Source organism: Notothenia rossii (genome assembly GCF_949606895.1).
Source record: "Notothenia rossii genome assembly, chromosome: 3".
Taxonomy (NCBI): Eukaryota; Metazoa; Chordata; class Actinopteri; order Perciformes; family Nototheniidae; genus Notothenia; species Notothenia rossii.
The window spans coordinates 76945637-76966524 of NC_136901.1; the positions used below are offsets into that span (position 1 = coordinate 76945637).

Genomic DNA, 20888 nt, shown 5'->3' on the forward strand with positions numbered 1-20888 from the left:
TTACGCAGACTCCCCCTCTTTTTCTAATTTGACTTTTAATTCCCTCCCTCTTTCAACGGGTGGAGTGGAGTCATTCCCCACCTAATGGGACAGGACTGAAGTCGTTTTTACTCCAAATGTGAAACATGAAACAAATGATAGAAATAAAACGTTTGCTATCTATTACAAAATTAACTTTAATATGTAATAACATTACTAAACAAGGAAGCAGTAGTAGAATAATAATTCAGATATTTTACTTACTGCCAAGTAAGTTAAAGTGTAAAATAGATATTTTATTCAAAAGGAACTTTTTTGAATCTGAATTGGGGTGGAGTCTACATATTAAGTAACAAATAAAGGAAATAAGATTATAAAAAGTCATAAATAAAAAGCTTTGAAGCCAACATTGAAATCTGGCGATTTGCCATTGCATCAAGACCCTCAGATTTATGAGGGTTTTGCATGATATTTGGCATCCAAGATTCCCAATTCACAACACCCTCCAGCTCATAAAATACATAATTGATAGAGGCTGTTGTTAATAAAGCACAACATATCTAGAAAATGATTTCCTGAAAAGTGAAGGTACAAAAAGAGAAGATCCAGCTTAACTTCACGTATGAGTAAGACTTTCAAGCATGTAAGCATGTATGTGCAGCTCAGCTCTTGTAATTCTGGTTCCCACACAAAAGCATTAGTCTTTTCATTCACTCTCACTGTGCTCCCTCCGCAAAGGGAAATCTGCTCCCTGCTGGGCTCTACAGGGAACTGTCCAGTTTTCCATGTCTAAGATAAAGAGCATTTGCCATAGTTGGCTCCTGACAGTCACACCTTTACAGTTAGTCATGAAAAATGTGTTCCAGCTGCGGGGACAAATTTAGGAACTCTGGGCCCCAATTTCTTAATAAAATAATCCCTTTGGAATTTGTGTGAGCCCTCTCCAGCTGCGGACACCTGGAAATGTCCTCTCTGACCCCACCTGCAAACTGAAATGCAGTCAGTCAGGTCAACTTACACTCAGGTTGATAATGTTGTTCTGCACATACCTCAGAGCAGGGAAGTCGGGTAGAAATGTTTAGCTGAGCAATTTTAGAGTACAGAGTAGAGTAGACACGATGCAGAAAAAACCCTTGTGAAACTCTCATGTACAACTTTTGACATCATCATGGATATAAAGTAGAGACAATAAACACTACGGACTCAGGGCTATTACTAAGTGTTTTAACTAGTGAAAAAGATTCAAAGCTCAATTATAAGATTATGAAGATTTTTACTTCATAATTGTTGCAGTTTTGGGATGTTACTACACATTTCAACACCTTTTATACGTTACCAGCTAATTATTCCGATCCAAACTAGCTTAAGTTCCATGGATCTATTTATTAGGTGCAACGGTTCATCAAGATATTGTCTTTATAGCATTCTCCCAGTGTGAAATGAATCCTTATGTTAATATAGGGCTTAGAGTAGTGACTGCGTGCTGAACTGACCGAAGTCTCAGCATTAATGAACGTTTTCTTCACACAGGATCCTCTGCTTTTATCCAAATTTGGTTTGTTAGGTTCCACTGTGTACAAAGATGGTAACTCAAGAATCCATGCTTCAAAACATGACGTCAGTCCATTTCTAACTACAGTCAGTTCAGTCAGATAGTGCAGACAAGGCCTTACTGCTACAACAGATCATAGTACAGATATTAATATTTTGGTAATGTTCCTCTTTTTGGTTTGTAAGTGCCAAAACTGATTCTTCACACTTTTCTTTTTATCATTTCTTCATCTACATATCAAAATACTTACCACACATTAAAATAAGAACAAGGAGTGACGACAGTGCATCGGTTTTCTTTACATGTAAGAAAAAGTTCTGTATGTATTCAGAGACCGATCTGTTAAAATACTTCATATTCATAGTAGAAAATGTGCAAAGGATGCCACATTTGGACTCCTGGTCGAGAGCTCCACCTACTGGACTGGCAGCGGTACTGGAGAGGGATTCAGGCAACAACCAGAAGATAACATTTTGTGAACCATGAACACATATCCAGTTTACTTTTAGTTATGGAACAGCCTGAAGACTACATGGTAAATGGTTAATGGACTGTATTTAAAAAACTCCTTAAATCGCTTTACATCTACAATTCATCACTCATCCATTCACCCCTCATTCATACAGAGCAAAGTGCCATTTCCTCAACTACGCTAACATTCACACCATGCCATCATGAGCAATTTAGGGTTAGGTATATTGCCAGAGGAAACATTGACATGTTGACTGCAAGGGCTGGGATCGAACCCCCAACCATCTCGTTGAAAGTGATGTTTTTGTTGGCATGATTTTTTTCTTTTTTGCCTACATAAAAAAAAGTTAAGTTACACAGCCACTGAGAGGAGTCAGAGCAGAACTTTAAATTCTTTAAATAACTTAGCTAATAGATAACACATTCAGGAAAAAGAAAAGGAAATAAATGTAATTCAAAATATATTAATTAAAGTCTCTAAAGCCATCGGTATTTAACTCAGACATTCAGAAATGTTTATCTCAAACAGTTAGGGTGAGCAAATGGAGAATATTGTTATGATTACATTTATATTCGTATTAAAACAATACATCAAAGTGGGCTCATCAAAGACAATTGTTTCCTGATATTTAGTCTGCCTGCACGGCCATGGAAACACTTTCATTCTTCTCAAAGACGTCTCATTAAAGAGATTAAATAAATTGTTTTGTCACCATTAGCGACGGGCAAACTTTGGACAAACAGTACACAGTCGGATGAGTTCAATGAAGACATCTGATTACCATGAATGACAATAGGGAGATGGACTTTTCCGAGAGAGCATGTTTATGATTTGAATCAAAGACACAATTACATTACATTACAAGCTGGAGTACTGGGACAGTACAAGCTGGAGTACTGGGACAGTACTCCAGCTGTGGGAGAAAACACACTTAGTAATAAAGTGGGCAAGTATTGCAAATATATATCAAAAAGTACTTTGCAAACGAAGAAAGGAATCTCATGGCTCAAACAAAATGTGTGCATCTTCAACCCAAATGTACAATAAAATAGCTGGTATTAAGAAATGTCTCTGCCAGGGGTGTCCAAACTTTTTTCACTGAGGGCCACATACAGAACAATATACGAAGGGCTGTGCCGCTCACTAGAGGTGAGGTATATTGCCTCATCAGTTAAGTTATAAGTTAGCAAAATCAATCAAATAAATTATGCTTGATACTTGAAAATGCTTAAGAAACACAACAGCCTATTCATCACAGCTTACCACAGGGTTTCATTTATTTTGTTGTCAGCTCATTATTTAAAACAGAAGATTCAGGTTGCTTATAAAAAGAGGAAATATGAAGGGTAGATTTCAAGCTTGTTATGTAATTAAGTTATTGGGATTTTTTATCAACTAAGATTTGTAAGAATTTTTTTTCAACTTCAATAGGCTGAATTTATTTGAAAAGTGGGCTTATTAACACATGAATACTGTATTATATATTTTTGTTGGTTTAATTTGTGGGCCATATTTCGTTATTCTTTTTGAATTAGATGAGGGCCGTTTCAAAATGGGCTGCGGGCCGTAGTTTGGACACCCATGGTCTATCTATGCCACAACATTATCACTTCTCCACATCATAACCAATGCCCTACATTCAATCTTCAAGTGTGTGTCACGATCTGTCTGTGTTGTGTTTTTTCTTGTCTAGATCTGTCTTTTGTTTTCTGTCTGCGTTGTGTTTTGTCTTGTTTAGATCTTTCCTTGGTTTCCTGTCTGGAGAGGTTTCTCAATACTCAAATTTCCCCTCCTCGACTCCTATCCTCGACTCCTCTTCTCGAGACTTGGTGCCGCCCACAGGAGATGCGAGCGGAGGACTGAGGAGGGGAACCGAGGAGAGAGGAGTAGAAGCAGCAAGCGGTTAGAGAAATGAGAACTCCTTTCCTCTGAGCGGTCATTTTAAAGAGACGTCCATTAATGATGACAGGAGGCACAGCAGCACTCTGATGGACAGATGTGTTCATGACAACTTATATATATTTACTTTTAATTCATTGACAGTGCGGTATAATGAGACAATAACAGGCTACAGATGCGGACATATACACACACACATATATTTATATAAATATATACAATTTCAGAATCAAACAAGTATGAGAGCACTCTCATAATAACGTAACACCCCCCCCCCCCCCCTCTCTCTCCACACACACACGTACACACTGTAGGCTACCACACACACCTACAGCTCCTAAAGCATAATCAGGCTACAGCCGTTGTGTATTTTATTATGTGAAGCACTAAATGCTCTTAGAAAAATATCGACTCTTTGTTTGTAGATATCTACTAAACTACATACAAATACAGAGAGTAATGTAGGCCTGTTATACTGAGTGATATATATTTTACACACTGCTCTGCTTTCTGCACAGACCTCACAGCTGTTATCACTGTAAACATCGCGGAGAGCAGTTACTAAAATAATATCCAAGGGATGCATGCAGAGCTGTCATTGGCTGAGATAAGTCCGGCCGTGCGTCATGCCTCCACCGTTCCCGGAAATGCATCCGTGGAGGACCCATCATTGTCTCCTCGGTTAGAGCTCCTCCAGAGAGCCTCCTCGATGCTCGATGCTCGGTCCTCGAAGTGCATTTAGAGAAATGAGATGTCCTTCAACATGGCGCGCTGAAATTCATTTCCGGGTCACTACCGGAGGACCGAGGAGTCGAGGAGTCGAGGAGGGGAAATTTGAGTATTGAGAAACCTCTTGTGTGTGTTCCCTCCTACATGTACCTCCTACCTGTTTACTTGATTGTGTTCACCTGGTGCCTCTGTGTTTTCTCATCCCTTCTCACCTGTCTCTTGTTTCGTTGATTAGTCTTGTGTGTATTTAAGTTATGTTTTTGCTGTCTGTCATTGTTGGTTTCTTGTTTATCTGTGACTGTGTTCACAGGGTAGTGTTCTGTTTGTCTGCGTTAAATCTTGAAATAAAGGTATTTTCTCTGTTCAATCTGCATTTGGGTCCTGCCTGTTTCACTCACCCTAACAGAAGAAACCAACCAAGGATGGGCCCAGCAGATCCTTTTGAGCTGGAATTACTCTGGTTTTCCTTTTCTTTGGCTGGCTGCTCTGATAAGTGGAGGGGAGCGTCCGGAGTTCAGCAGCGAGAGGCTGCTCTGTCTGAGGCGCACCAGATGGCTATGGAGAAACCAGGTTTAGTGAAATTCTTACCTGGCTGGATTTTAGACTTCCTCTCATTGTGTGATTCCCAGCCTGCTAGCCCCAGGCATGCTAGCTCCCTGCCTCCCAATTCCCAACCTGACACCATACGCCTCGGTGTGTTCCGTCTGGAGTCAACCTCTGCTTCTTCCCCAGTTCCTGCTCCTTTCCAGGAGCCGTTCTCTGGAACTCGTCTGGCTTTTGGAGGTCCACGGAGCCTCCAAAAGGCTCCTAAGAGAGGGAGTCGCAAGTCCAGGCTAGCAGCCCGAGCCCCAAGAGCCATGGTTCCAGCCTCAGTTCTGGCCCCAGCAGCCATGGTTCCGGCTGTGCTCCTGGGCTGTCAGCCCAAAACCCGTCCTCCAGACCCCCTCCACCCACCCTGGTGGCCCTAGTTTCTTGTTTATCTGTGACTGTGTTCACAGGGTAGTGTTCTGTTTGTCCGTGTTAAACCTTGAAATAAAGGTATTTTCTCTGTTCAATCTGCATTTGGGTCCTGCCTGTTTCACTCACCCTAACAGTGTGATTTTTTTTTTCAATGAGAGACCTAGGAAATGAAATCAGTTCCTGATCAAATATGACAACTTTTGACTTTGCCTACCTCTAAAAAGCACAATGAAGTGACAAACTAAGGATGTTTTCTTTAAATCTAGTGCCTGATACAGTATGTTCATCTGCAAAATGCCTTGTCTCTTATGGATGTCAAACAATAACCTATCATTTTATCCAAAAATGACTATCATCCCATTTCAGGATAACCGTTGCAGCCAAAAACGTTCTCCATCTCATGCCTTCTCACAGTGAGAATTCCTCAATGGGGTCTCAGAGAATGAGATGCTTGTTTTATTGACCTCCATTTTAGTGAATATGACAAGGTCTGTTAACACCATACATTTTCACTCATCATAGCAGGAAAAACATGGGTGAAACACATTTATGTGAACCATATCTATTAATTTTAGGTTCAATACCATTTACATATTTATTTAGTTTTATTGCACTTCTGTATTAGTAGGCTTGTCGCAAATCCAGAGGCTATATCAGAACATCTCCACCCAAAAAGATCCAAGATGTTATTGAAATTTAGAAGTTTACATGAACAAAGCAGAGTTTTTATCAGCTCCAATATCTGCAGTAACAAATACTGTGCTTTGATAATAGCCCATTACCTCATAAGCAGTTGTAGATGTCTATAAAAGCTACTTAATCCTTTGCAAAAACTTCTGCTTTTCTAACTGCGCGAATAATAAACAACTCTATTGATAACAACAAACTTGAAAACTGAGTTAATAAACTAGGAAGATACATTCTTAAAAAGATGACTTTTAGACTTTCTGTTCAGCTTAACACAAGCCTGCTGAATCCAAATTCATTGACAATTCAGCAAACAATAAAGATATTTCTCAACATCATTTGTAATGCCATAAACAGCAGGGCTTGGGTTATGAACGTTATGAAGCATACTGTATGTGTGTTTGCCAAAAAGCTTTAAGATCACTGAAGTTTTTTGGCCAAATATAGACAAGCTTTCATTTTTCTTCCCATGGAGCAGTGATTTCTGTCTTGGTACTCTGCCATGAATCTCCTTTTTTTTGGTGGACTCATGAACAGTGACTGAAGCCAAGGACAAAAGGATCTTGTAAACCTCTGGACATTGAAATAGGCGTTCTGTTTGACCTTCTCATTTTTTATACTTTGCTTTAAGAGATATCTTGGCAGGATGATCACTTCTTATAAGATTCACTACTGTCTCACAGTTTCTCCATTTGTAAAACATGCAGTTGGATTGGATTCAGAGGAGCCCTGGAGCTTTTGGCACGACTTTGGAAGAATTTAAAGACTGACAGGCATCAACATCCCATCTCTAGAGACGTTGATGGATTGTGTTTGATCCCGACGTGGCACTGTTTTCTCTCATGGCCAACTTTTCTCAGAGGTGTCAGTTCTGCTCCAAATCAGACAGGATTTAGCTGCCACGTTTGAGAACTGAGAGACTGCACTAACAATATAGAAAAGAAGCAATGAATAATGTTATATTTTCAACAACTCCCACTGATCTCACAATGTGAGAAAGTGCTGAGAAAATGATATTACTATTTTCACACCTGGCTGTTAAACTTGAGGCTAATGCAAACAGATAGGAAGCTTACATTAGCATGAAGAATGGAAACAAGCTTCAAAGTTAGCCCACTAATGAACATGTTATATCTTGTTTGTAAAATGACTTTTGGCTTCTTTTATGAGAGGTTTTTACTTTGTTTATAAAGTGAGCATTCTCTTTTTGGACTCTGCAGCCAAAATAAAGGTCCAAATGTTCTTAATTTGACCAACGTAATGTAACACGGTAAATAGAGAGCTTGAGAGGTGCTGGCCGATTGTGTTACCTTTAAGCTGTATGCCTCTGCTTCCAATCTTTGAGCAAAGCCAAGTAACCCGGCCGGTATACTTTAGTTTCATATTTACCATAGAAAGACTTGAGACTGGTATCGATTTCCTCATCTAACTTTCCTTCAGCTATAATAACCATATTCCCAACAACATATTTCTCTTCCCCAACTGCTCCTAGCACTAGCACGGGTTAAATGCAGAGGTCAAATGTCACTGTGTGTGCTGTGTGCATGTATGTGTGACAATTAAAGAGGGTTTCATCCTCCAATTCTAAATAAACTTAGCATAAAGTTGGGGGAAAAACTTGCCTCGGAGCACCCATCAAAGTCAATATTTATTACATAATTATTATCTTGATTGTTTAATCTGTAGGCCTACTAAAACTATACAAGTCAATTAACAAGTTATGTTTTTAGAGGGAGTTATGTTAGACTATTTCTTGGTTAAGCGCATTGACTTTGTGACGTGCTGGTACGCAGGCTAGCTGTTTCCCCTGAATCCAGTCTTTGTGCAAGGCTAAGCTAACCCAACACAGTCTCACGGAATTTCGTGTTCACCAACACGATTTTTAATCTAATGATTCATGTTCACCAACACGATTTCCCCCCTTTTTTTTGTGTTGCACAGCACGATTTTAAAACCAATGTAAATGATAACAAATTAGAAGGAAAAAGAGATACAAAAAAATACAGATTTCAGTATTCTGACACAGAACGATTTTAGAAGCAATGTATTTCTATTGGTAACTACATGTTTCGTGCCTGCACCAAATAATAACAACTTAGAAGGAAACAAATATGACAAAAAATACAGATTTCAGTATTCTGAGGCTCTGAGCCATTTATTTTCCTCGCGCAAGGCAAAAAAACTCAGACATTATACAATTTAAAATAAAAGGGTTAGGCTTAGAGTAAGATATTGAGTAAGAATATGTTTTTATGAACCACACAGCTTCTAGTATTCCAAGACCCGACGTGACAAAAAGACGTGGTGCACACGAAACATACTACCAATAGAAATACATTGCTTTTAAAATCGTTCTGTGTGACACGAAAAAAATGCGAAAATCGTGTTGGTGAACACGAATCAATAGATTGCATTAATTTCGTGACTATAACACAAAATGCCGTGAGACTGGGCTGGCTAACCAGCTGCTGAATGTTGCTTCACATTAACCGTTCACTGATATGGAATCAATCTTATTATTAATAGTTTTTTAATGAAGAAAATATCTCGCCCAAATGTTGAACTACTGCCTGAGGTTGACATAACATAAAACAGTTTACATAAAAAACTATTTTACGATGGAGAAGATGACAGCAGAAAAAGGCCTCATATCCTCATATGACGTTTTGTGCTAAGGATAGTGTGTATGTGTGTGTGTGTGTGTGTGTGCGCGTGCGTGCGTGCGTGCGTGCGTGCGTGTGTGTGTGTGTGTGTGTGTGTATGTATGTGTGTGCGTGTGTGTGTGTGTGTGTGTGGTTCCAATTGACCTGAATTTCCTTTAAAAGCAACCCTGTGATGCGGCTGCTGTTTGACATAGTTAGGGAAATTCCATCTTATTAGACCTAATTATCATTCTTCAATCTGTTTCTACTTAAATAAGGTCCAGACAGCAATCAGCGAATGCACACACACCCTCACAAACTCAATGTGGTCTTAATTTTCATTAATGTGAGGACGCTTGTTGGGTTGGCAGGGGAGAGGGCGAGTCTCACGGTACCTGAAACATATCTAATCCTGTGATTCCATTAGCAGGAGACCTTAACACATCGCTCTTCTCAGCTCAAAACTACACACAGGTGGTTGAACACACTCACAGCTCCTGAAGCGTCATGATCCACTAATAGTAATGCTTACTGCCTGCCACAGGAGGGCAACAGAGCCCAATAAAACAGCATGGGGCTACTTTTTACAAGAGAAGTCTATTTAACCTTTTTAACTACTGGCCAATCATTTAGGAAACTGTTCTGTGGGCTGAAACAAAAGACTTTCCAGTGAGGTTATTTACCCTCTGGTAAGATTTAGAGCAGGAGCTTTTTCCTTAATGTAATCCAGTGCTGTGTTCAAGAAAAACAGAGCGTGAATACATCTTTCGCCTTGTTTCCAGCCTTTTGTTCCCTTGTGTTACTCTGTGGCTTTTCTACTTCTTTTCATTCCTAAAGCCATCTATTACTATTGCATTATTCAACTTGGAAAGTATTTCCCCATTAACCGTCATTGAACTTATTCTGCCCAACAACTCATCAGACGCTGTCTCATCTTCCCTCAAGTGGCTGCGGCCAGTTATCCTGTATATGAATGGATTTACAAAAAATAAAATCCTACTAGCAGCCCCAGCAGTGTTTTCAACACCTTGAAGCCCACCTGTTATTCATTTGTTTAGTCAATAATGAGCAAGGAAACAAGAAAACGGTATTAGGAACAGATTAAAGGATGTGGCCTTGCTGTTTGTTTTGACTTAAATCCATTATAATCAGAAAACTTCATATTATTTATTTATCTGATGTGATTACAATCTTATAGACAATTTCTGTACTGGAAGTTTGATTATAGGTTGCCACTATAGTTACACTTTTCTTTGTTTCCAACCGCCAAGGCAGTAAACCTGAAGTTGCCACTTTCATGTACTGCTGTTTAAACTTTCATTACAAGCAGCAGAGTTGGAAAAACAGAATTTCTGATATTTCACTCTTGGCTGCAAAACAACCACCATTGGCAAAATCAAATATTGGCACTGATACATTAGATTCCCTTGGAGCTATCTGCTGTTTGTGTCTGGTTTCACTTGCTAATAAATCACTACAAACACAACAAGGACAGTCAATTTAGGCTATTTATTTGGTGTGACTACAAGTGCCTCACAGGTCACCACCACAGGTTAACATATGAGGTGCTACAAAACGCTGAGTGGGGCTCCCACCACATCAAGAGACCCCTTTCTTTGCATAAACCATACTTTATATTAACTTAATGTGCAAGAGGCTTAACATGGCACTCAGCAGGAGATGAAATAACGAAAGGTAATGTCCAGTGGGAATCAGGCTAATTTGGAAGCCAGTGGAAGTTATCAGAAATACAAGCTTGGTCCTCCAGAATGTTGAATGTTGTACAGGCTATTTGGTAAAGGAGAGGGAAAAATTAAAAATCGACTACAGGGCTATGACTGTAGTGGGCTAGTGTACCACTTGTGGGGGAAACTTCTGAAGCAATTGGAGTCAGGACTCAAAGAGAGACACGATGGAGAGCTGGAGCTTTGATGGCAAACACTGACGGTTTATTGGGAGCTTCGGCCAGAGATTTCACAAGACATGTCACTGGCCACGGGTTGACCACACGGTTGAGATGCCACAATCAATTCTGAAGAACTCTACCCCAGACCCATGTATTTAGCTAGTTCAGAGAGAATAATTAACATTCTGCATAACAAGATAGAATCATAACACCTCTATCAGCTGACGCCAACAGGCAGGAACAGGGAGACAAACCACTGAGAGCACAGCAGCCAAAGTTGCAGGTGGGTGTGCTCAGTCAGGACAGTATGAACTGATAAACTGGGTCAAAGTTATGGGCCTTGGAAAATATATCCCCAACACCGCTGACATCATGTCTCCTTGCAATGTTAGACATAAGATGTCACTCTGCTGCAAAACTAAACCAAGGCTTAAAGTGTAGCAACTACTAACGTACAACTTCAACGTTTATTTCCAAAAAACAGGTTTATTCTCTTTTGAAAAATCACACAATAGCTGCATAATAGATTCCTTATTCAAAAATTGAAAACCTTTCTGCATTATCCATCATTAAAGCACAAGCAGACCCTGGGAGTTTTTTTGGAACGAAGAGCCAGGCATTCTGGCAAAGAAAGATGTACTAAGATTTATTATAAGCAAATAAGACTTTGGTCAGAATTGAAAGAAGATGTGAAAATGGAGTCCAGGTTGAACATGGCCTGAGCCACAGTATGCTTTCGGGAGGCTTTTGGAGCTTCAGGGCATCGGGTGTAGTTTGTGATTACCCTGCCTGCTGTTTCTGTGCACGCTCCTGCTCTGAAGCTCATGGGCAGAGCATGGCACCAGCCGTGCTGTGGTTATGGGTTAGACTCCCAGCGTGGCTCCTCAAATTGAAACTGTATGTTTTCACAGTACGGAAAGACCAATAATAAATTGTATCCTCCGGATTGCTTGTGGTGCATTTATGCCCTGTTAGGCGAATAGATGCCTATAAGTAATTTAGCACATTCATTGTTTGTCTGAAAATGACAGCCCCCACTGGGAGTGGTGAAAAATCAAAGAGATCCCGCTGTGCCGTTGGGCCTGTGGGCCAATCAAACGTCTCCTTCTGGCTTGAATTATGACATGAAGCTTTTAAAGCCAAGGGCATGGAGTCAAAGGAACCCTGAGTGTGCATAAAACCAAGCAGCACTAGTACAGAACAAGCATATTCACATAAATATGATAATTACACGACAGCATCACAACCGCTGGCGACAGCACATGATGGATGAGCCAGGGAAAGAAAACATGAACAAGCGACAGGGCTACTGGTGTAACACAAACTGTGGACGGAGGGATGGGAGTGAAAGGCAAAACAAAAGATGGATTGAGGGAGGAGGAGAGAAGAGTGGAGGTCTTACAGTCTCAGGCCTCAAGTATTGCCCCTCTTCTATTTCTGCCTTTTAAGGAACTCCATAACTTCAAGTAGATAATGAGTGCCTTGAAGCAGGCTGAGTAAATCAGACAGAGGGAGAGAAAAGGTGTGTGAGGGGGGGTGAGGGTGGACTGAGCAAGGCAGTGGGAAACGGTGGAAGGAAGAAGAAGATTAGAAGTGATAACAAGTGAAGCGAGAGAGGAGCTGAGCTGAGTGGAGATGCGTGATAAGATCTTGCATTAACTTAAAAGCATACTTTAATGAAACTTCCCAGAGAGCTTTGGAGACTGGGAAGCAAAGATAGGTCCCACGTAGGTTAAGAAAATACATGTTTGTGATAGAAGTTTTTGAGTTCCTGATTTTGCATTTAACTCCCGATGCCCTTCAGACAATTATTTACTATCCTCATGTTCTCTTTTTACCTAGCCACAGTTCCGATCTTCCTTTACCGCATTATAAAACAAATTGCAGCAAAGAGAACACTTTTTTTAAATCCCAAGCTTCAGTGTCTTTGTAGAAATGTTGTGACTCGTGAGGAGCCACGAGAGGGCAAAGCAAATTCAGGAAGAGGCCGCAACCTCAGCCCTGTGTTCAAATCAACAGTGATTGAGTCAACTTTAAAGTCTTCTTTGACCCTTATTGGAATCATATGTGCCAGAGAAGGGCTTCAAACACAGTGCTTGTCAGGCTGTCTTTTCCAGCCTTTAAACATGTATGTCTACATCCAACAAATAAAGTTCAGAAAGTTCAGTATACACAAAATACAAATGTGTCTGAAAGCGCTTCAAGATACGATGACTTGGTTTGGATACTGAAAGAAAACCCTTATAAAATCACTTAAAAAGCAGAAACAAAGAAATCTTAGGCAGGGCAACAAAGTGGAACCCCTCTTCCTGTACAAACAAGACTACACACATGTTGTATGTACTACTGTCACCTTTTGTGTGTACATCCAAGTCCAAAACAATTAGATGGTGAGAATTGTCTTTGCTGTTATCCCAATTTGTAAGATTCACTATGTCAAGGCTACAGAGACGCACAACATATTCAGAATGAAAAAGAGCAGGGAGGCAGTGTGATGTAGCCGGGCAGACGCTACGATGTCCTGCCTTTGAGTTTGACCAGTATCAAGACTTTTGTATTTAAACGCGGTTTAACGTTATTCAACATGGTTTGTTTCAACCAAACTGAGTTCTTAAAGTTGCTCTTATCTATATTTTGTATGTCAACAATGGATCCGATGATGTGTAATGTTAAAGGGGGTCACTTCCCCTCATCTTTACACACAGTTTTAGTGTATTTTAGCTCATTGTTGTGCTTTTTGTGTCGGTGCTTCACATACGCTTCTTCACATGGGATCTGAAACTACGAGCACAACCTGTTACATATTCATGTAAAAAAAGAGAATAGACACAAAACTCCTTTCTTGCAGGCTTGGATGACTGTAGCTGCTGTGGATTGTGAGACTCTTATCGATAAGAGCATCCTGTGGTAATGTTCAATTTCCCATTTTTCAGTCACTCTTCCTGTTAAAACAACGACAACAGTCAGATTACAAATAGCATCCTAGCTCTGAATTATAATCTCATGTGACGTCAAGAAAAATAATAATTCCTATTTCAAGCTCTGTCTCTGTTTTACTCGGTTCCTCTGTATTTTGCTTTCCCATTCGTTCGGTTTTCTGTCCCTAAACCACAACAGTTGTGGGAAATCAGTCCCAGCTGTCCGCACTTTGATTTGATTGTAGAAAGTGTCAATCACGTCGGGGCACGTTGCGCAAAATCTAATTCTTGTCATTCGTTACTTCAGCTCCCACTGAGATATTTGCCCAGGGACAAACATCGACTGTCACACAGAACCGAGGAACCCAGGGTGAAACTGACCAGCGCCACTGATCTTTGTTCCATCTACCAAGCAAACCCAACATGAAAGCACAAACTTATTCAAAGCAACTTGTTCTGGATCCTTTTGAATGTTCTTGCTCCTAGCAGTAAATACTTGCATGGCAGCTGTGAGGTTTTTCTTTCATTCAAACTGCCAGCACTGAGAGAAACAGAGACTGTGGGAATCTCTCCTTTGGATATCTGTGCAGTGGTTCTGCAGGTTTTATATCTCTGTCAAACATCAAACTATTGCCACAAATAGAATGTGAATCAAAGCCGCTCAGAGTCATTCATCCATCTGGTCAGGAAGACAAAGAATCCAGACTGTCTTTATTTCTCTAAACGTTCTTCCTTGCTCATCATTGTCTGTCCTTCCAGGCAAACACAAAAAAGCCTTGGTGGGTTGTTTTTGGTCCAGTCTTGTCTTAATGTGCTCAAATTGTGAAAGACCAGAAAGGAATTAAAGAAAAGAAAACTCAGACAGCGTGACGGAATGAAGAAGTAGCATCGTATTACCTAGGGTCCTTAAGAGGACCGTAAAAAGATATGCACTGTGTACTTTCCAGGCTTGGAACGAGGACATATTTGGTTCTGCCATTTCCTATGCTTTTGAAATGGTGAACTGTGGGTCAGGAATAGGAAAAAAAAGTCCAGCGTTTGTGAGAATTTTCGGAAAAAAGAACAGGGAAGCCTTGAACGAGTCTTGTGAGTCTGAGGGAAATGTGTGTTGTGTATTCAGGAGTGTACAAGTGAAGGGGGTGGGTAATCTGCTTATGAATCTCTTTCTGCGTATTCCTTTATGCCATTTTTTGTTGGAACAAAATAAGGTTTCTTGCAACTTTAACAAAAGTGAAAATATAATTTGTTTTTCTGCCCTGAATTTCGGGTTCTGTTCCAAACGTAAATGCATTCTAATTTTAATGCATTCTTCCTTGTCCATGGCCCCAAGTTTAATAAAAATCAGGCCATTAGATTTTTCTGTAATCCTGTTGACAAACAAAACAATCCTGGAGGGATTGTAACGAACATTTATGTACATTTATTTGGTTTAGGTTTCTGGTTAAAAGACTTGCAATATTTTGTATTTTATTGTTGTCTTCAAAGCCCATGAAAATACCAGAAATCAACAGAGAACTAACTGTCTGGCTCCCCAAGCCCGGATGGTCGCTCCCAAATATGCAAATGTTTTTTTTAAGTTGTCTCAAAATATACGTTTTAAAGATTTGAATACATTTCTTCGACTTGCATTTGTAGGTTGTTTTATTTAATTTCCGTTAACAAAACCGACAGCCCATGTTCATCATAATAAAGGAACCCAACGCAACAGTGGCGGATGGATGCTTGTTATTATTTTTTTATTGGAAGGTTAAATATATAGTTTATTGACAATGAGAAAAATATCATTATACTTATCTTTTAGGTTTAAGGTGGGGTTGTGGAATGTAGGGTAAAGATGATAGGGTAGGTCTCCAAGAAATGAATATAAGTCAACGTCTCTTACTAAGTGACAATAACAAGTGTGTGGATGTGTGTGTGTGTGTGTGTGTGTGTGTGTGTGTGTGTGGGTGTGTGTGTGTGTGTGTGTGTGTGTGTGTGTGTGTGTGTGTGTGTGTGTGTGTGTGTGTGTGTGTGTGTGTGTGTGTGTGGGTGTGGGTGTGGGTGTGGGTGTGGGTGTGTGTGTGTGTGTGTGTGTGTGTGTGTGTGTGTGTGTGTGTGTGGGTGTGGGTGTGGGTGTGGGTGTGTGTGTGTGTGTGTGTGTGTGTGTGTGTGTGTGTGTGTGTGTGTGTGTGTGTGTGTGTGTGTGTGTGTGTGTGTGTGTGACAGAGAGAGAGATTGTCGGTAGTTCTTCTATAATCTCCTGCCTTTGTGTGTCCCGCAGACAGTTTAAAAGCTTTCTATTTACCTTTCACACCATTCTCCCATTTTCAGGTCACAGAGTGGGATGAAGGTGAGTGTGTGTGAGAGAGAGAGAGACAGACAAAGAGTGAGACAGAGCTCTGTAAGTCCTCCTGTGTGGGTGGACAGCTGGTCCAAAACAGGCGTTTTAGTCTCTAACAAACCGTGACACGTCAAACATGTAATGTAGACTGCTACACAGCAACATGTAAAATGCCTCATTGACTCCCACCCAAGGCCTTGGGGAAAAGAAGAGAGAACAAAAACCGTCTTTGCTCACTCACAAGGGATGGGGAGGAATATGATTGTCATAAATTGAGCAAAAATAAATGCACAGAGGCAAGTTCCTGGCTTTAAAAACCGGAATCACCTCAGGATAGCTTGGCTTGTGGAACAAAGGTGCAGAGATGTAACCTGTGATGGATGAATGTGTTTACCTCGCTCTGTCTCGCTTCCCCCTCTGTTTTGAATTTATTCTTCTGGGCTTTTGCCAGGATGCATGTCAGTTATCAGACTTTCTAGATGCCATCATACGTCTGCTCTTTCATATGTCTGTCATCTGGATCTTCTTTCCCTCTGTGTTTCCCTTTAGTAGCTTGCCTGTTTTCTCTTTCATCACTTTCTCCCCAGCATAGGTTGAACGCAAACATTGGCAAGACTGACAAGCAGAAAAAAAGAGAAACGGTGAGTGCGGGGGAAAGAAAAGCACAAGGAAAGAAAAACAAATGTTTTTCTGAAGCTATAATGCCTGATTTGAAAGATTAGACGCTGAAGTCTTCTTCTTGGTCTTGTAATATATAGGGGATTTAGGTTTGAGCCTGGTAACCGGGCCTCAGAAAAAACTGAGCCTTAACAATTTCATCAGCTTTTCTTTAGTCCAATTTTAACATGATAGGAACGTTTTAGGTGATAAAAGAGGGACATCTCCACTCTTGTCCTACACATTAATTTGTAATCATATTTTACATTATCTCTCATCATCATATTGGGCAAAGTTTCAAAGGGCGAAAAGCATCAATGCAGTGGGATGTTACTGCGAGTTTGCTGGCAGTGTGTGAGTGATGTTCGAAAGTTGTCTGCTGTCACATCCACCATGTGAAGATGATAAGTTGACACAGCAAAACAAGGCTTGAGTTTGTTTCCGAGGCCAACATTTTAAAACCTCTAGCGCCATGTCACTACTTTCCATGGACAGGTAATACTTTTGTGAGATACGCACACAAACATACTCAACCATACAACCCATTCAACCATCAGATGAATGAACACCCGGCCCCTTTTTCTCCCTAATTGCTTTTGAAAACATGTCAGGGAGCTGAGCAACATGGGGAATGACAGCTCCCAGTGTTTTCCTAAGGGACTAAGTCAACATGATGAGACAGTGACATGAAAGAGCTCACACACCTCTGCGGTTTTGCTCACTCACACGGACGACCGATTGATTAACTCATAAATCAAACTCATCCCAGGCCCCGGGCCCTGGAGTGCCTCCCCACTAACCCCCCCCAAAATAAAAAACAACGCTGAGAAGCTGCAGCCCAACCCTGCACCCTCCAGCTAAGTAAGTGGAGGCGGGATGTTTCAGCTCATGGCAGAAACCCAGCAGCAGGGAGAGGCCAGGTGGGGCAGGTAAAGTGGGCGCTATGGAGTCAAAAAAAAGGGTGGGTCATGGAAACGACAGCAATAGGATTAGTATGTGTTATTATAAAGACAGTGAGGGATAGAGAAAGAAAACATAGAGGGGCTTAAAGAGGGATACAAATGTGTTAAAAAGACAAAAGAGAAGATCTGAATCAAACGTTGTGTAGTGCTGCCAAAACCGAGAGAAACACAGAGAGACAGATATGGAGAGAAAGAGGGAGAGAAAGCATAGAGGAATGCAGTAAATCCCTAAGAGACTGAACAATCCTCTGGAGAAAGAAAAGAGGAATTTTTATGTGCTGCAGGTGAGCAGAACAGAGAGGGAGGGAGGGGAGAGGGAAGAGGAGACGAGGAGATAGACAGATGGAAAAAGGCAGAGGGAACACGGGGGTGGCCGAGGGAATTTGAGGAAAGCGTGAAAGGGTTTGATTGTAGCAGAGAAAAGGGGACACATGGGGAGAAAATGAAGCAAAAGTGACACAAAATGGCTACTCGTGCAGTTTGAGACAGGATGGACACGGTGAAGGAAGTCAGAGAGACATATGGGAAAAAGATTGGGAGACAGAGTGTGACCGAAAAAATGATAAATAGGAGAGTGTAGTGAGAGACAGACAGAGAGGAAGAGGAGGTCCATAATGACCCGACAAGAGCATCTGCCGATCTTAAAGGCATACACAGGTTTTTGGGAGATTGGTCCGCCATTAGATCGCACACACACAAATCCTCAAATGACACATATAATGTTAAATATTATAGAAAGATAACGTTTCATAGTTTTAGGTTTGTAATAGGAAAATATTTTTACGGCGGATGTTACTGCATTGAAACAAGGCAACACTCATATAATTTTGACAGATTTGTAACTTTCTATATATTTGGTATAGATATTTTCTTGAGTTACTTGAACAAAGAACAACAGCAAGAGGAAGTGTTAACAGGTGTTTTACACCTCACATCATGTACAAGCATAACTGCTTTTAGCAACCTATTTAAGGATTCTTTTAAGGGATATCTTCAGTGTTCAGTGTTAGTTTAAAGTGAAGCTTAACGACAGTATTTACATTATGGCCATCATTCTTAATTATATATATTTTAAAAGATTTCCCTTCAGGAAAGAAGCCATTCAGTGGCATGAATCAGAGCTGTAACCAATTTAAAATATTTAATTGCTGCAATTAAAAAAATAAAACTCTTTGACACCGTTGCTGAATTCATCCAAAATGGACTCAGTGAACTGCTGCTCAATTCAGTTCAGTCACTTTATTATTCCAGATGGAAAAATTGCATCCAGGTGAACAACATTCAAAATGGTTTTATGAGCGAGTCCAAACATATAAGAGATCTGAAGATGTGATACAGTGGGTGAAGACACAGGCTCATCATTGCTATAGAGCTGGAGCATCCCAATAGTTCTGTGTTCATACATGTATAAACACAGTTAAATTGGACACAAAATGTGTATACGAACACCATTTTCCTTGTTTTCCAGGAACAATTACTATTTGTCATTACTACGATTGGTTACAACCATCGCAATACACATCTATCAGATCCAAAAAGGTGCTCTCTGAAAGGAAATCAAAGTTTTTCAACAAGTCGTAGGTCGAAGGTCTTATAATCGGTTGGCGCCTTGCTAGATGGCAGCTTTTCATATTTTTTTACCACTTTATTCTATTATTTGTGCATTTCCTTTCGCAATTGTTCATTCTCTTTTCCACTTTTTAAAGTATTTTAAATATTTGTATTTTCTGAACACACATCTGCTTCTGTAACGAAATCATTTCCCAAATTGGGATCAATAAAGTATCATCACGGCCTGCCAGTCGAACATAGCTCTTTCTGCCAGCAGCTGCCTGATAAATCGAACAAGCCAATAATGTTGATGCTTGTCACTCACAGTATCAGTTATATCAAAGACGTAGCCGTCTGACTCATTCAAACAGGGCTCAGCAATCCTGTTACGTATTAGTTACAGCAATTTGTCTCTGCTTCGCTGGAAGAGAGAGAGAGACAGAAAGAGAAAACGAGAGGTGACGCTGAGTGATGGCTGTTACATAGCTACGCATGACGAGGCTAATTCCAACAAACTTCTGAAACATAGAGATAATGATTCACACACGAGCTGCACTTGCGAGCCCACACTCGGGCAAACAATACACACACACACATACACACACACACCACAAACACACACAGACCATACAAAGCTTCCTTTGTTGACTACTCGCGGACCCTCAGTCTTTGCTTACTGAATGTAAAAAACATACAGCATCTTGTGTATGTGTGTCAGCGTTAACCCTTTCCCCCACTTAGTGAGAGTGTGTGTGATGTGTCAGTGTTGACTACATCGACATCCCATAAAGGTCACATCCTGCTCAGCTCATGCTGTGTTTTAAGGTGTGCACTTATTTGTCAGCATATGGTCCACATTTGTGTGTGTGTGTGTGTGTGTGTGTGTGTGTGTGTGTGTGTGTGTGTGTGTGTGTGTGTGTGTGTGTGTGTGTGTGTGTGTGTGTGTTCATGGCGGGCGGTGTGTCGTTGTGTGCAGGTGTGTACCTCGGAGGTAATGGAGGGGATATTCTCATTGATCCTTTAATATCTGGCCTGGGGCAAGAAGGGGAGCCAGGGAGCTGCAGAGTATGTGGGAAAAAAGCGTATTCGGGAGCAATAAAACCAAAATAAAAAAAGAGTGAAAAATGATAACAGGTAAAGAAGCTGAACAAAGAGTATGACACAAGAGTACACATTATAAGAGTGACAAAGATTGAAGACACAACAAGAGAGCCGGCGGTCGGGGGGATTATGATGGGCTGTGTTTTACCTGTGCTTGTTTCATGTAAGTCCCTCACTGTCACAGGTCAGAGGGATGTTTTTTTGGGGAAGAGGATCTTCGTGAGATAGCGTGATGAGAAAAGAAAGCTAAGTAGGAGGAGGGTTGATGCAGTGGGAGGTGGGAAGACAGAGATAAAAGGAAAAATGAGAGATCGTAAATTTTCACCAGGGCAGACAAATAAAAACTCTCTCATACCCCGCCTCTCTCGCTCTATTTTTTTGTCACGAATGTAAGCTGTCCTTTGTTTTCCGCCCCAACCCCAAACTCCTCTCCCCTTGTGCCAATCACCCGAAACCATCCCCATAAAACTGAAACCATTGCAAACTAAAATCCCATAAGTATTTCTTTTTTTCCCTCCTCCCAATGGGCCCCCCAATGACCAATAACACTGCG

At 40.7% G+C, this 20888-nt stretch overlaps 1 long non-coding RNA gene across 1 annotated transcript; it reads left to right on the forward strand.

Moving 5' to 3' along the window:
- The first annotated feature begins 4253 nt into the window (after nucleotides 1-4253).
- LOC307033275 lies at nucleotides 4254-5690 on the forward strand. The gene is made up of 2 exons (XR_013806445.1): nucleotides 4254-5201; nucleotides 5364-5690. It is a non-coding gene; the product is annotated as an uncharacterized lncRNA (long non-coding RNA).
- Nucleotides 5691-20888: the final 15198 nt, after the last annotated feature.